Here is a 17,534-nt window from a genome sequence, read left to right on the forward strand (position 1 = left end):
TAAATGGAGGGGGGATAAGGATATAACGAAATCCTTCTTGGTTCGGCAAGTTGTTCGGGGTTGGAAGAAAGGCTGGAAGGCTTCGGACGGTCGCCGACCCGTATCTTATGAGGTGCTCTCAGCCATTGAGCGGAAGTTGCAAGAGGTGTGTTTTTCCGAATGGGAAGTGGTTCTGTTCCGTGCAGCCTTTTCTTTGGCCTTCTTTGGGGCATTTCGGTTAGGTGAGTTGGTTAGCCCGTCCGTTAGTAAAAAAGGTATTTTGTTAAGAGAAAACGTGGATGTCGAAGGGAATAAGGTGGTAGTGTTTATTAAGGCTTCAAAAACGGACGTGTATGGGAAAGGGTGCAAAGTGGTGTTGTTCAATGTTGAAGGATCCCCGGTGTGCCCGGTGGCATCCGTGAAGAAGTACATGGCAAAGGGCGGGGTGTTAGACGAGCCATTCCTGGTGCACAAAAATGGGTCTTTCTTGTCCCGTTTTCAGTTTATTTCTGTTTTTAGGAAATGTTTGGCGGCAGCGGGCTTACCTGCAACACAATATAGTGGTCACTCCTTCAGGATCGGGGCAGCGACTGAGGCCGCTAGGTGGGGCCTTGGTGAGGATGTGGTTCGGAGAATTGGGAGGTGGGAATCTTCAAGATTCCAGTCGTATGTTCGCCCAAACCTATTGTGAGTTAGAAGCTGTGTTAAGTTAATTGTTTGTTGCCTTTCTTTCTGTGTTGCAGGGCCTGATCCGATGCTCGTCTGGATCATGGGGCATTCGTATGTTGTATGGGCTGCGTTGCGTGCTGCGGTTCGTCCGGACGGTCGTCAGTTGGGTCTTTCTCGAGAGACAGTGACTTTACGATGGATCGGTAAAAGGGGGATGGTGTGGAAGGAATGGTTACCTGAATTTCATCGTTTTGTTAGACTGGATAGAGTGCCAGAGATCGTGGTGATACATTTAGGGGGGAATGATTTGGCTAAACGGTCTTGTAGGGAGCTGATTAAGGATATTAAATTCGATATCCTGAGGTTCTGGGTCATGTTTCCAAAAGTGTTGTTGGTGTGGTCTGACATCATTCCCCGTAAAAGATGGAGAGGTGCTAGATCACACGAGGGGGTGAACAGGGCCCGGATTAAAATAAACAGGGCCATATCTCGGTTTATGGTGAGGAATGGCGCGTTGGCCGTGAGACATGTGGACTTGGAATCGGGTCAAGGAGCTTACTGGAGAGCTGATGGCGTGCACCTGAACGCGGTGGGAAATGATATGTGGTGTTTGGCTATCCGTAGTGGCATTGAATTAAGCTTGAAGGTGTGGAGGGACATGAATGGCTAAGGTGTCAGGCCATTCGTGTTCGTGGCGGGGGTGGAGGTCCTCGAAGTCGGTGGAAATGGTAAATCGTGGTTCAATGGGGTGGGGATCTTGAGAGGTCCTGGACACCCCATGAGAGAATTTAACAAGGCGCGGTACGGTTATTCCGCGTGAGGTGGATTTATGGACCCCTGGCATGGGGGTGGGTTCGGTGGACCAGGATTGGTTGTTATCTATCCCTGAGCTGGTGCTTTACGGCTGGGGGTAAGACTCATCCTGGGCTGAACATTGTGGAGTTTTTGGGATACTGAGTTTTTTATAACTTTGGGGCTTCGAGGACCGCCCCTCCTATTCTGGGTTGTCATAAAAGTTCTGTTATCTTTTATTTAATAAAATGGCTGCTGTGGCCAATTAAATCCAACATATGTCTCCGTCTGCTGTTTTGAGTACGTTAGAAGTTTATTCTTTAGATTGTTAAGAGGTCTGTTTAAGGGGATTGGGGTAATTTTTCCAGGTCACGGAACTCACGTATACCCTATGTCAGACACCTTCTCCTGTATAGATACATGACTTCTTGTACCTGGGAAGTATGTCGGGAGCTTCCACTGACTCCGTATATGAAGACATTATATTACATTCATGCTCACTGAAGCCAACAGGATGAGCGCCACATTGCACCTGCCGGGGTCAGTCACAGAGGTTATGTTCCCTCTCTAAGTGACCTAAGACTCCACATTGTAACTACTGAGGTGACCCTACGACTGACCCTGAGGGTCATTTTGATCCCCCAGAGCTGGAGCGGCATCATCTCTGGGTCCTGCTCGTCTCTAGTTGGGACCTGTGATTATTTTTTGTTCCTTCATTCACAGTCGGAGCCGCAGAACTTTCTCATCTTTATGTAGCCTCCTTCTATGACATCTGTCTTTTCTGTGTCTGTACGGCCGTGTTCACACGTTGCAGAAATCCTGTGTTTTCTGTAGGATCCGCACCAAACTCCACAATAACAATCTTATCCCCCTTATTTGATTCGTTTTTGTTGCAGATGTGAAGTCGCGTTTTCATGTGTTTTTTTTTTTATAGAACAGAAAAACTTTGATTCTGCATTTAAAAAAGTCTCTGCGGTTTTTACATGCAATGTTTTAGGCTCCACATAGAAAAGAACAGAGAAAAAAAAAGGACCAAAACCGCACAGTTCAGCAGCGTCCTTGGGCGCACAGCGGGGGCCTTCTTTGTTAAACTAGTTTTTATTTAGGATTTTTTACCTAAATGGGGAAAGGAGAAAGGGGGGGGAGACATAATAAATGCACAGGAATATAGACGCACACAGTCCTCGCACATCTCCTGAAAAATAGAAAATAGTTGTAGCTCAGAATATGGCGACTGAAACAAGCTTTATGTAAGTAGGAAAACCCCTTTATGAGTGCGATCTCACCATTACTGCACGGAGGAACAGAGCAAAGATATTATGTTATTAACGGAACCTAAAGGCCGAGAGCACAAAACCCAGAGAACAATTTCAGGAGCAGAATATTTACCCGAAACTGAGAATTTCTTAGTTCACAATGCAGTAAAATAATCGGCGTCACAGAAAAGGAACAACTCTTCCTGCAGAGAACAAAATCTCCTCAGTACAGAAACAAACCAAAAAGATTCTTATTTCTAGAGAATCTGAGAAAACTAATATTCAGTAGCACACAGACGGTTTAGATCTACTTTCACCACCTATTCAGTCTCCTGGGAGACTGTCAAAAATTGCCATGCTGACTATATTACAAGCCATCATGGCGGGGTATTGGGAAAAGTTTTCAACTAGCAATAATCACGCCTCGGATAAACCTCATGGGCTATGATACTGCCACTGCGCAAAGCTGGAGACCCTCTATGAGGAGCTGCGGCCTCCGGATCTGGGGCTCTGTCTACATTGTGGAGAGACAACGACATCATTGGGAAGGTTGTGGAAGCAAAGGATTCTGGGAGTGGATATGCTAATACACCCCCTCCCCCATAAGTCGGTAAGGAAAGAAAAGACCCCAGGCTGGGGGAGGGGAGCGGGTCTCCCTCATCTGACTGCTCTTCCTTCCTGGTAACAGAGTGTCACCACCTCCTACTATACAGACTGTGGGAACCTGCACTTATGTATTAGAGGACTGCATTACCAGGGACGTCCTGCCGGTGGCGCAAGAGCAGCTGAGAAGCGTTACTGTCATGCCGTGACCATATAATAACACCAAATAGTGACTGAATACCGCCATACAATGACACACAGACACAATGACTTTATCCGCCATCTGACTGCTCTTCCTTTCTGGTTACAGACTATCACCGCTCCCCGCTATACCTTCTGGAAGGGAACCTGCACTTATATATTACAAACGTGTCCAGCAATGCAGCGATCATCCGATAAGAGGTAATGTTTCAGTTGGGATTATGACGCCATCAGGGACATATAATGACTTGGGGATTTGGGTGGACGCCGTACAGGGACTTATAATAAACTGGTGGGTGGGGAAGGATGATATAAGGGACTTATTATGAGTTGGGGGCTGTGGAGGGCGCCATATGGGACTTAAAATAAATTCAATGGTGGGGGAAGATACTAACAGGGACTCATAATGAATTGGGGGTGGGGGAGAGCGTTACCAAGGACATGTTGTGAAGTAGGGATAGAGGAGAACACGATACAGGGACTTGTAGTGACTTGGGGTTCAGGGAGGCTGTTATCAGAGACTTATGATGAATTGGGGGTGGTGGCGGATGTCATAAGGGACTTTTAATTAATTGGTGGATGATGAAGTATTGCGGTATATCAGGGACTTATAATGAAAATAAATAAAACTAGTGATTAAATACCACCGTACCATGAACATATAATATCTAAATACCGCCAAACCATGAAAACATAGTAACACTAGGCACTGACTGAATTCCAGCATACTATGTGTTAGGCGTTGAGTTCCCGACACTGCACAGGGGGAATCTCGGACCATCTCCGCTGCGATTTCCCATTCTCCTCCAGCCGCAGTGGAGACTGCTCAGCAGAGACGTCGGTCCCAGCGTCTGGTTAAAGCTGATACTGTGCAGCTGGTTACTGCTGTCCTTCCAGGCTCAACTATTGTAACCAGTACTGATCAGCGGCGAACTGGCGCCCCTGGGACTAACTCCTGCTTTTCTTCTTCTGAGCATGCCCAAGGGACGACCTCTCATTGGAGGTCGGGGGTCACATGCTCAGGTCCCGTAGCAGCTCCTATTAGACCACTAGGAAGGTCCTGGAGAGCTTCCGCTATAAAAGGTTTGATAGGTCGTGTCTCTCTCCATGGATGAAAGCTCCGATTCACTCCCATCCCTAGTGTTGTTGACTGTTCGCGAATGGTGGAAGCTACCTAGCGCCTGACAGTGCTATCTTGCACAGCTAGCACACGATACATCATCTGATTGCAGTGACCACCAGTGTGGCACCATGCGCTTTCCTGGCCCAAGTCCGGGTGGTAAGTGGCGTCCACCAGAGCGGCACTACACGCACTCTTGTGCAGAAAATTATTAGTTCTATTAATCTCTGACACCCCAGTAGCAATGTCGAGCGCAAGAGATCTAGAGGATCTCTTTCCCTGAGTCTTGGGACAGAGATCTGTGACTCTTTGCTTGCGCTCTTTGTGCCGTACTGCGGCCCTGTGATGCAACAGGGTTCGCTTCCTTAATACCGGGTGAAGCTAACCCGTGTGTGAATCCACATTATACCGCCATATAGTCCGCCATTACTCAGCAGCAGGTTCCATCTATGCACGGTGGACCCCGGGTTGCGAACGCACCTTATTCCATCCTTCTAATTACCATCAAATAATAGAACAAAGAAGTACTAAGTCATAAAATACCACAATTTTATTAGAAAAAAAGATTTAAAAATACATAAGAGCATTTTTTCATAAACGGATTTCTAGTACCTAGTGGGAATTACACTACACAGAAGAATACCACCATGGAAAAGCAAAATAATGCTGATGAGCCCTAACACTATGAACCTATAATAACGCCAAATAGTTTTTATGCACCATGAAATCTTGAAAATATAGTAATGTCAAACAGTGACTACATAATATTAAAAATAGTATAATATGACTATTATGGAGTAATCTCCAGGGAAGCAGCTCACTCAATATTAATCCTCCACATTTCTTTGTGTTTTCTTTTGACCTTCAGGAAGTAAAATGTTACATATAGTTCTCACCCATAACATACAGCTCCAATACACCTACATATAAATATTCCCAATAACCAGGATTCATACTTTTTCTTCTATTTTTACCATCTATTCAGTCTCCTGGGAGACTGTCAAAAATTGCCATGCTGACTATATTTCAAGTCATCATGGCGGGGTATTGGGAAAAGTTTTCAACTAGCAATAATCACGCCTCGGTTATACCTCATGGGCTATGATACTGCCACTGCGCAAAGCTGGAGATCGTCTATGAGGAGCTGCGGCCTCCGGATCTGGGGCTCTATCTACATTGTGGAGAGACAATGACGTCATGGGGGGTGTGGAAGAAAAGGATTCTGGGAGTGGATATGCTAATACACCCCTCCCCCATAAGTCGGTAAGGAAAGAAAAGACCCCAGGCTGGGGGAGAGGAGAGGGTCTCCCCCATCTGACTGCTCTTCCTTCCTGGTAACAGAGTGTCACCACCTCCTACTATACAGACTGTGGGAACCTGCACTTATGTATTAGAGGACTGCATTACCAGGGACGTCCTGCCGGTGGCGCAAGAGCAGCTGAGAAGCGTTACTGTCATGCCGGGCCATATAATAACACCAAATAGTGACTGAATACCGCCATACAATGACACACAGACACAATGACTTTATCCGCCATCTGACTGCTCTTCCTTTCTGGTTACAGACTATCACCGCTCCCCGCTATACCTTCTGGAAGGGAACCTTCACTTATATATTACAAACGTGTCCAGCAATGCAGCGATCATCCGATAAGAGGTAATGTTTCAGTTGGGATTATGACGCCATCAGGGACTTATAATGACTTGGGGATTTGGGTGGACGCCATACAGGGACTTATAATAAACCGGTGGGTGGGGAAGGATGATATAAGGGACTTATTATGAGTTGGGGGCGGTGGAGGGCGCCATATGGGACTTAAAATAAATTCAATGGTGGGGGAAGATACTAACAGGGACTCATAATGAATTGGGGGTGGGGAGAGCGTTACCAAGGACATGTTGTGAAGTAGGGATAGAGGAGAACACGATACAGGGACCTGTAGTGACTTGGGGTTCAGGGAGGCTGTTATCAGGGGCTTATGATGAATTGGGGGTGGTGGCGGATGTCATAAGGGACTTTTAATTAATTGGTGGATGATGAAGTATTGCGGTATATCAGGGACTTATAATGAAAATAAATAAAACTAGTGATTAAATACCACCGTACCATGAACATATAATATCTAAATACCGCCAAACCATGAAAACATAGTAACACTAGGCACTGACTGAATTCCAGCATATTATGTGTTAGGTGTTGAGTTCCTGACACTGCATAGTGGGAATCTCGGACCATCTCCGCTGCGATTTCCCATTCTCCTCCAGCCGCAGTGGAGACTGCTCAGCAGAGACGTCGGTCCCAGCGTCTGGTTAAAGCTGATACTGTGCAGCTGGTTACTGCTGTCCTTCCAGGCTCAACTATTGTAACCAGTACTGATCAGCGGCGAGCTGGCGCCCCTGGGACTAACTCCTGCTTTTCTTCTTCTGAGCATGCCCAAGGGACGACCTCTCATTGGAGGTCGGGGGTCACATGCTCAGGTCCCGTAGCAGCTCCTATTAGACCACTAGGGAGGTCCTGGAGAGCTTCCGCTATAAAAGGTTTGCATGGTCGTGTCTCTCTCCATGGATGAAAGCTCCGATTCACTCCCATCCCTAGTGTTGTTGACTGTTCGCGAATGGTGGAAGCTACCTAGCGCCTGACAGTGCTATCCTGCACAGCTAGCACACGATACATCATCTGATTGCAGTGACCACCAGTGTGGCACCATGCGCTTTCCTGGCCCAAGTCCGGGTGGTAAGTGGCGTCCACCAGAGCGGCACTACACGCACTCTTGTGCAGAAAATTATTAGTTCTATTAATCTCTGACACCCCAGTAGCGATGTCGAGCGCAAGAGATCTAGAGGATCTCTTTCCCTGAGTCTTGGGACAGAGATCTGTGACTCTTTGCTTGCGCTCTTTGTGCCGTACTGCGGCCCTGTGATGCAACAGGGTTCGCTTCCTTAATACCGGGTGAAGCTAACCCGTGTGTGAATCCACATTATACCGCCATATAGTCCGCCATTACTCAGCAGCAGGTTCCATCTATGCACGGTGGACCCCGGGCTGCGAACGCACCTTATTCCATCCTTATAATTACCATCAAATAATAGAACAAAGAAGTACTAAGCCATAAAATACCACAATTTTATTAGAAAAAAAGATTTAAAAATACATAAGAGCATTTTTTCATAAACGGGATTTCTAGTACCTAGTGGGAATTACACTACACAGAAGAATACCACCATGGAAAAGCAAAATAATGCTGATGAGCCCTAACACTATGAACATAAAATAACGCCCATAGTTTTTGTGCACCATGAAATCTTGAAAATATAGTAATGTCAAACAGTGACTACATAATATTAAAAATAGTATAATATGACTATTATGGAGTAATCTCCAGGGAAGCAGCTCACTCAATATTAATCCTCCACATTTCTTTGTGTTTTCTTTTGACCTTCAGGAAGTAAAATGTTACATATAGTTCTCACCCATAACATACAGCTCCAATACACCTACATATAAATATTCCCAATAACCAGGATTCATACTTATTCTATTTTCACCACCTATTCAGTCTCCTGGGAGACTGTCAAAAATTGCCATGCTGACTATATTACAAGCCATCATGGCGGGGTATTGGGAAAAGTTTTCAACTAGCAATAATCACGCCTCGGATAAACCTCATGGGCTATGATACTGCCACTGCGCAAAGCTGGAGACCTTCTATGAGGAGCTGCGGCCTCCGGATCTGGGGCTCTATCTACATTGTGGAGAGACAATGACGTCATGGGGGGTGTGGAAGAAAAGGATTCTGGGAGTGGATATGCTAATACACCCCTCCCCCATAAGTCGGTAAGGAAAGAAAAGACCCCAGGCTGGGGGAGGGGAGAGGGTCTCCCCCATCTGACTGCTCTTCCTTCCTGGTAACAGAGTGTCACCACCTCCTACTATACAGACTGTGGGAACCTGCACTTATGTATTAGAGGACTGCATTACCAGGGACGTCCTGCCGGTGGCACAAGAGCAGCTGAGAAGCATTACTGTCATGCCGGGCCATATAATAACACCAAATAGTGACTGAATACCGCCATACAATGACACACAGACACAATGACTTTATCCGCCATCTGACTGCTCTTCCTTTCTGGTTACAGACTATCACCGCTCCCCGCTATACCTTCTGGAAGGGAACCTGCACTTATATATTACAAACGTGTCCAGCAATGCAGCGATCATCCGATAAGAGGTAATGTTTCACTTGGGATTATGACGCCATCAGGGACTTATAATGACTTGGGGATTTGGGTGGACGCCGTACAGGGACTTATAATAAACTGGTGGGTGGGGAAGGATGATATAAGGGACTTATTATGAGTTGGGGGCTGTGGAGGGCGCCATATGGGACTTAAAATAAATTCAATGGTGGGGGAAGATACTAACAGGGACTCATAATGAATTGGGGGTGGGGAGAGCGTTACCAAGGACATGTTGTGAAGTAGGGATAGAGGAGAACACGATACAGGGACCTGTAGTGACTTGGGGTTCAGGGAGGCTGTTATCAGGGGCTTATGATGAATTGGGGGTGGTGGCGGATGTCATAAGGGACTTTTAATTAATTGGTGGATGATGAAGTATTGCGGTATATCAGGGACTTATAATGAAAATAAATAAAACTAGTGATTAAATACCACCGTACCATGAACATATAATATCTAAATACCGCCAAACCATGAAAACATAGTAACACTAGGCACTGACTGAATTCCAGCATATTATGTGTTAGGTGTTGAGTTCCTGACACTGCATAGTGGGAATCTCGGACCATCTCCGCTGCGATTTCCCATTCTCCTCCAGCCGCAGTGGAGACTGCTCAGCAGAGACGTCGGTCCCAGCGTCTGGTTAAAGCTGATACTGTGCAGCTGGTTACTGCTGTCCTTCCAGGCTCAACTATTGTAACCAGTACTGATCAGCGGCGAGCTGGCGCCCCTGGGACTAACTCCTGCTTTTCTTCTTCTGAGCATGCCCAAGGGACGACCTCTCATTGGAGGTCGGGGGTCACATGCTCAGGTCCCGTAGCAGCTCCTATTAGACCACTAGGAAGGTCCTGGAGAGCTTCCGCTATAAAAGGTTTGCATGGTCGTGTCTCTCTCCATGGATGAAAGCTCCGATTCACTCCCATCCCTAGTGTTGTTGACTGTTCGCGAAGGGTGGAAGCTACCTAGCGCCTGACAGTGCTATCCTGCACAGCTAGCACATGATACAGCGTCTGATTGCAGTGACCACCAGTGTGGCACCATGCGCTTTCCTGGCCCAAGTCCGGGTGGTAAGTGGCGTCCACCAGAGCGGCACTGCACGCACTCTTGTGCAGAAAATTATTAGTTCTATTAATCTCTGACACCCCAGTAGTGATGTCGAGCGCAAGAGATCTAGAGGATCTTTCCCTGAGTCTTGGGACAGAGATCTGTGACTCTTTGCTTGCGCTCTTTGTGCGGTACCGTGGCCCTGTGATGCAACAGGGTTCGCTTCCATAATACCGGGTGAAGCTAACCCGTGTGTGAATCCACATTATACCGCCATATAGTACGCCATTACTCAGCAGCAGGTTCCATCTATGCACGGTGGACCCCGGGCTGCGAACGCACCTTATTCCATCCTTCTAATTACCATCAAATAATAGAACAAAGAAGTACTAAGCCATAAAATACCACAATTTTATTAGAAAAAAAGATTTAAAAATACATAAGAGCATGTTTTCATAAACGGGATTTCTAGTACCTAGTGGGAATTACACTACACAGAAGAATACCACCATGGAAAAGCAAAATAATGCTGATGAGCCCTAACACTATGAACCTATAATAACGCCAAATAGTTTTTATGCACCATGAAATCTTGAAAATATAGTAATGTCAAACAGTGACTACATAATATTAAAAATAGTATAATATGACTATATGGAGTAATCTCCAGGGAAGCAGCTCACTCAATATTAATCCTCCACATTTCTTTGTGTTTTCTTTTGACCTTCAGGAAGTAAAATGTTACATATAGTTCTCACCCATAACATACAGCTCCAATACACCTACATATAAATATTCCCAATAACCAGGATTCATACTTTTTCTTCTATTTTTACCATCTATTCAGTCTCCTGGGAGACTGTCAAAAATTGCCATGCTGACTATATTTCAAGTCATCATGGCGGGGTATTGGGAAAAGTTTTCAACTAGCAATAATCACGCCTCAGATAAACCTCATGGGCTATGATACTGCCACTGCGCAAAGCTGGAGATCGTCTATGAGGAGCTGCGGCCTCCGGATCTGGGGCTCTATCTACATTGTGGAGAGACAATGACGTCATGGGGGGTGTGTGAAAGCAAAGGATTCTGGGAGTGGATATGCTAATACATCCCTCCCCCATAAGTCGGTAAGGAAAGAAAAGCCCCCAGGCTGGGGGAGGGGAGAGGGTCTCCCCCATCTGACTGCTCTTCCTTCCTGGTAACAGAGTGTCACCACCTCCTACTATACAGACTGTGGGAACCTGTACTTATGTATTAGAGGACTGCATTACCAGGGACGTCCTGCTGGTGGCGCAAGAGCAGCTGAGAAGCATTACTGTCATGCCGGGCCATATAATAACACCAAATAGTGACTGAATACCGCCATACAATGACACACAGACACAATGACTTTATCCGCCATCTGACTGCTCTTCCTTTCTGGTTACAGACTATCACCGCTCCCCGCTATACCTTCTGGAAGGGAACCTTCACTTATATATTACAAACGTGTCCAGCAATGCAGCGATCATCCGATAAGAGATAATGTTTCAGTTGGGATTATGACGCCATCAGGGACTTATAATGACTTGGGGATTTGGGTGGACGCCATACAGGGACTTATAATAAACCGGTGGGTGGGGAAGGATGATATAAGGGACTTATTATGAGTTGGGGGCGGTGGAGGGCGCCATATGGGACTTAAAATAAATTCAATGGTGGGGGAAGATACTAACAGGGACTCATAATGAATTGGGGGTGGGGAGAGCGTTACCAAGGACATGTTGTGAAGTAGGGATAGAGGAGAACACGATACAGGGACCTGTAGTGACTTGGGGTTCAGGGAGGCTGTTATCAGGGGCTTATGATGAATTGGGGGTGGTGGCGGATGTCATAAGGGACTTTTAATTAATTGGTGGATGATGAAGTATTGCGGTATATCAGGGACTTATAATGAAAATAAATAAAACTAGTGATTAAATACCACCGTACCATGAACATATAATATCTAAATACCGCCAAACCATGAAAACATAGTAACACTAGGCACTGACTGAATTCCAGCATATTATGTGTTAGGTGTTGAGTTCCTGACACTGCATAGTGGGAATCTCGGACCATCTCCGCTGCGATTTCCCATTCTCCTCCAGCCGCAGTGGAGACTGCTCAGCAGAGACGTCGGTCCCAGCGTCTGGTTAAAGCTGATACTGTGCAGCTGGTTACTGCTGTCCTTCCAGGCTCAACTATTGTAACCAGTACTGATCAGCGGTGAGCTGGCGCCCCTGGGACTAACTCCTGCTTTTCTTCTTCTGAGCATGCCCAAGGGACGACCTCTCATTGGAGGTCGGGGGTCACATGCTCAGGTCCCGTAGCAGCTCCTATTAGACCACTAGGAAGGTCCTGGAGAGCTTCCGCTATAAAAGGTTTGCATGGTCGTGTCTCTCTCCATGGATGAAAGCTCCGATTCACTCCCATCCCTAGTGTTGTTGACTGTTCGCGAATGGTGGAAGCTACCTAGCGCCTGACAGTGCTATCCTGCACAGCTAGCACACGATACATCGTCTGATTGCAGTGACCACCAGTGTGGCACCATGCGCTTTCCTGGCCCAAGTCCGGGTGGTAAGTGGCGTCCACCAGAGCGGCACTACACGCACTCTTGTGCAGAAAATTATTAGTTCTATTAATCTCTGACACCCCAGTAGCGATGTCGAGCGCAAGAGATCTAGAGGATCTCTTTCCCTGAGTCTTGGGACAGAGATCTGTGACTCTTTGCTTGCGCTCTTTGTGCCGTACTGCGGCCCTGTGATGCAACAGGGTTCGCTTCCTTAATACCGGGTGAAGCTAACCCGTGTGTGAATCCACATTATACCGCCATATAGTCCGCCATTACTCAGCAGCAGGTTCCATCTATGCACGGTGGACCCCGGGCTGCGAACGCACCTTATTCCATCCTTATAATTACCATCAAATAATAGAACAAAGAAGTACTAAGCCATAAAATACCACAATTTTATTAGAAAAAAAGATTTAAAAATACATAAGAGCATTTTTTCATAAACGGGATTTCTAGTACCTAGTGGGAATTACACTACACAGAAGAATACCACCATGGAAAAGCAAAATAATGCTGATGAGCCCTAACACTATGAACATAAAATAACGCCCATAGTTTTTGTGCACCATGAAATCTTGAAAATATAGTAATGTCAAACAGTGACTACATAATATTAAAAATAGTATAATATGACTATATGGAGTAATCTCCAGGGAAGCAGCTCACTCAATATTAATCCTCCACATTTCTTTGTGTTTTCTTTTGACCTTCAGGAAGTAAAATGTTACATATAGTTCTCACCCATAACATACAGCTCCAATACACCTACATATAAATATTCCCAATAACCAGGATTCATACTTTTTCTTCTATTTTTACCATCTATTCAGTCTCCTGGGAGACTGTCAAAAATTGCCATGCTGACTATATTACAAGCCATCATGGCGGGGTATTGGGAAAAGTTTTCAACTAGCAATAATCACACCTCGGATAAACCTCATGGGCTATGATACTGCCACTGCGCAAAGCTGGAGACCTTCTATGAGGAGCTGCGGCCTCCGGATCTGGGGCTCTATCTACATTGTGGAGAGACAATGACGTCATGGGGGGTGTGGAAGAAAAGGATTCTGGGAGTGGATATGCTAATACACCCCTCCCCCATAAGTCGGTAAGGAAAGAAAAGACCCCAGGCTGGGGGAGGGGAGAGGGTCTCCCCCATCTGACTGCTCTTCCTGGTAACAGAGTGTCACCACCTCCTACTATACAGACTGTGGGAACCTGCACTTATGTATTAGAGGACTGCATTACCAGGGACGTCCTGCCGGTGGTGCAAGAGCAGCTGAGAAGCGTTACTGTCATGCCGTGGCCATATAATAACACCAAATAGTGACTGAATACCGCCATACAATGACACACAGACACAATGACTTTATCCGCCATCTGACTGCTCTTCCTTTCTGGTTACAGACTATCACCGCTCCCCGCTATACCTTCTGGAAGGGAACCTGCACTTATATATTACAAACGTGTCCAGCAATGCAGCGATCATCCGATAAGAGGTAATGTTTCACTTGGGATTATGACGCCATCAGGGACTTATAATGACTTGGGGATTTGGGTGGACGCCATACAGGGACTTATAATAAACCGGTGGGTGGGGAAGGATGATATAAGGGACTTATTATGAGTTGGGGGCGGTGGAGGGCGCCATATGGGACTTAAAATAAATTCAATGGTGGGGGAAGATACTAACAGGGACTCATAATGAATTGGGGGTGGGGAGAGCGTTACCAAGGACATGTTGTGAAGTAGGGATAGAGGAGAACACGATACAGGGACCTGTAGTGACTTGGGGTTCAGGGAGGCTGTTATCAGGGGCTTATGATGAATTGGGGGTGGTGGCGGATGTCATAAGGGACTTTTAATTAATTGGTGGATGATGAAGTATTGCGGTATATCAGGGACTTATAATGAAAATAAATAAAACTAGTGATTAAATACCACCGTACCATGAACATATAATATCTAAATACCGCCAAACCATGAAAACATAGTAACACTAGGCACTGACTGAATTCCAGCATATTATGTGTTAGGTGTTGAGTTCCTGACACTGCATAGTGGGAATCTCGGACCATCTCCGCTGCGATTTCCCATTCTCCTCCAGCCGCAGTGGAGACTGCTCAGCAGAGACGTCGGTCCCAGCGTCTGGTTAAAGCTGATACTGTGCAGCTGGTTACTGCTGTCCTTCCAGGCTCAACTATTGTAACCAGTACTGATCAGCGGCGAGCTGGCGCCCCTGGGACTAACTCCTGCTTTTCTTCTTCTGAGCATGCCCAAGGGACGACCTCTCATTGGAGGTCGGGGGTCACATGCTCAGGTCCCGTAGCAGCTCCTATTAGACCACTAGGGAGGTCCTGGAGAGCTTCCGCTATAAAAGGTTTGCATGGTCGTGTCTCTCTCCATGGATGAAAGCTCCGATTCACTCCCATCCCTAGTGTTGTTGACTGTTCGCGAATGGTGGAAGCTACCTAGCGCCTGACAGTGCTATCCTGCACAGCTAGCACACGATACATCGTCTGATTGCAGTGACCACCAGTGTGGCACCATGCGCTTTCCTGGCCCAAGTCCGGGTGGTAAGTGGCGTCCACCAGAGCGGCACTACACGCACTCTTGTGCAGAAAATTATTAGTTCTATTATTTTCTGACACCCCAGTAGCGATGTCGAGCGCAAGAGATCTAGAGGATCTCTTTCCCTGAGTCTTGGGACAGAGATCTGTGACTCTTTGCTTGCGCTCTTTGTGCCGTACTGCGGCCCTGTGATGCAACAGGGTTCGCTTCCATAATACCGGGTGAAGCTAACCCGTGTGTGAATCCACATTATACCGCCATATAGTCCGCCATTACTCAGCAGCAGGTTCCATCTATGCACGGTGGACCCCGGGCTGCGAACGCACCTTATTCCATCCTTATAATTACCATCAAATAATAGAACAAAGAAGTACTAAGCCATAAAATACCACAATTTTATTAGAAAAAAAGATTTAAAAATACATAAGAGCATTTTTTCATAAACGGGATTTCTAGTACCTAGTGGGAATTACACTACACAGAAGAATACCACCATGGAAAAGCAAAATAATGCTGATGAGCCCTAACACTATGAACCTATAATAACGCCAAATAGTTTTTGTGCACCATGAAATCTTGAAAATATAGTAATGTCAAACAGTGACTACATAATATTAAAAATAGTATAATATGACTATATGGAGTAATCTCCAGGAAAGCAGCTCACTCAATATTAATCCTCCACATTTCTTTGTGTTTTCTTTTGACCTTCAGGAAGTAAAATGTTACATATAGTTCTCACCCATAACATACAGCTCCAATACACCTACATATAAATATTCCCAATAACCAGGATTCATACTTTTTCTTCTATTTTTACCATCTATTCAGTCTCCTGGGAGACTGTCAAAAATTGCCATGCTGACTATATTACAAGCCATCATGGCGGGGTATTGGGAAAAGTTTTCAACTAGCAATAATCACGCCTCGGTTATACCTCATGGGCTATGATACTGCCACTGCGCAAAGCTGGAGACCATCTATGAGGAGCTGCGGCCTCCGGATCTGGGGCTCTATCTACATTGTGGAGAGACAATGACGTCATGGGGGGTGTGGAAGAAAAGGATTCTGGGAGTGGATATGCTAATACACCCCTCCCCCATAAGTCGGTAAGGAAAGAAAAGACCCCAGGCTGGGGGAGGGGAGAGGGTCTCCCCCATCTGACTGCTCTTCCTTCCTGGTAACAGAGTGTCACCACCTCCTACTATACAGACTGTGGGAACCTGCACTTATGTATTAGAGGACTGCATTACCAGGGATGTCCTGCTGGTGGCGCAAGAGCAGCTGAGAAGCATTACTGTCATGCCGGGCCATATAATAACACCAAATAGTGACTGAATACCGCCATACAATGACACACAGACACAATGACTTTATCCGCCATCTGACTGCTCTTCCTTTCTGGTTACAGACTATCACCGCTCCCCGCTATACCTTCTGGAAGGGAACCTGCACTTATATATTACAAACGTGTCCAGCAATGCAGCGATCATCCGATAAGAGGTAATGTTTCACTTGGGATTATGACGCCATCAGGGACTTATAATGACTTGGGGATTTGGGTGGACGCCGTACAGGGACTTATAATAAACTGGTGGGTGGGGAAGGATGATATAAGGGACTTATTATGAGTTGGGGGCTGTGGAGGGCGCCATATGGGACTTAAAATAAATTCAATGGTGGGGGAAGATACTAACAGGGACTCATAATGAATTGGGGGTGGGGAGAGCGTTACCAAGGACATGTTGTGAAGTAGGGATAGAGGAGAACACGATACAGGGACCTGTAGTGACTTGGGGTTCAGGGAGGCTGTTATCAGGGGCTTATGATGAATTGGGGGTGGTGGCGGATGTCATAAGGGACTTTTAATTAATTGGTGGATGATGAAGTATTGCGGTATATCAGGGACTTATAATGAAAATAAATAAAACTAGTGATTAAATACCACCGTACCATGAACATATAATATCTAAATACCGCCAAACCATGAAAACATAGTAACACTAGGCACTGACTGAATTCCAGCATATTATGTGTTAGGTGTTGAGTTCCTGACACTGCATAGTGGGAATCTCGGACCATCTCCGCTGCGATTTCCCATTCTCCTCCAGCCGCAGTGGAGACTGCTCAGCAGAGACGTCGGTCCCAGCGTCTGGTTAAAGCTGATACTGTGCAGCTGGTTACTGCTGTCCTTCCAGGCTCAACTATTGTAACCAGTACTGATCAGCGGCGAGCTGGCGCCCCTGGGACTAACTCCTGCTTTTCTTCTTCTGAGCATGCCCAAGGGACGACCTCTCATTGGAGGTCGGGGGTCACATGCTCAGGTCCCGTAGCAGCTCCTATTAGACCACTAGGAAGGTCCTGGAGAGCTTCCGCTATAAAAGGTTTGCATGGTCGTGTCTCTCTCCATGGATGAAAGCTCCGATTCACTCCCATCCCTAGTGTTGTTGACTGTTCGCGAAGGGTG

At 46.2% G+C, this 17,534-nt stretch overlaps 6 non-coding genes across 6 annotated transcripts; all 6 read right to left on the reverse strand.

The window, feature by feature from the left end:
• Window positions 1-3,024: 3,024 nt before the first annotated feature.
• LOC138677485 (U4 spliceosomal RNA) lies at window positions 3,025-3,164 on the reverse strand. The gene has a single exon (XR_011320893.1). It is a non-coding gene; the product is annotated as a U4 spliceosomal RNA (small nuclear RNA).
• Window positions 3,165-5,605: 2,441 nt separating this feature from the next.
• On the reverse strand, window positions 5,606-5,745 carry LOC138678117 (U4 spliceosomal RNA). The gene has a single exon (XR_011321493.1). It is a non-coding gene; the product is annotated as a U4 spliceosomal RNA (small nuclear RNA).
• A 2,432-nt stretch (window positions 5,746-8,177) lies between these two features.
• Window positions 8,178-8,317, reverse strand: LOC138677497 (U4 spliceosomal RNA). Its single transcript, XR_011320904.1, has one exon. It is a non-coding gene; the product is annotated as a U4 spliceosomal RNA (small nuclear RNA).
• Window positions 8,318-10,750: 2,433 nt separating this feature from the next.
• On the reverse strand, window positions 10,751-10,890 carry LOC138678168 (U4 spliceosomal RNA). The gene has a single exon (XR_011321540.1). It is a non-coding gene; the product is annotated as a U4 spliceosomal RNA (small nuclear RNA).
• A 2,436-nt stretch (window positions 10,891-13,326) lies between these two features.
• On the reverse strand, window positions 13,327-13,466 carry LOC138678204 (U4 spliceosomal RNA). The gene has a single exon (XR_011321575.1). It is a non-coding gene; the product is annotated as a U4 spliceosomal RNA (small nuclear RNA).
• A 2,432-nt stretch (window positions 13,467-15,898) lies between these two features.
• Window positions 15,899-16,038, reverse strand: LOC138678234 (U4 spliceosomal RNA). The gene has a single exon (XR_011321604.1). It is a non-coding gene; the product is annotated as a U4 spliceosomal RNA (small nuclear RNA).
• Between the last annotated feature and the right edge of the window lie 1,496 nt (window positions 16,039-17,534).

This window comes from Ranitomeya imitator, chromosome 4 (assembly GCF_032444005.1).
Source record: "Ranitomeya imitator isolate aRanImi1 chromosome 4, aRanImi1.pri, whole genome shotgun sequence".
NCBI lineage: Eukaryota > Metazoa > Chordata > Amphibia > Anura > Dendrobatidae > Ranitomeya > Ranitomeya imitator.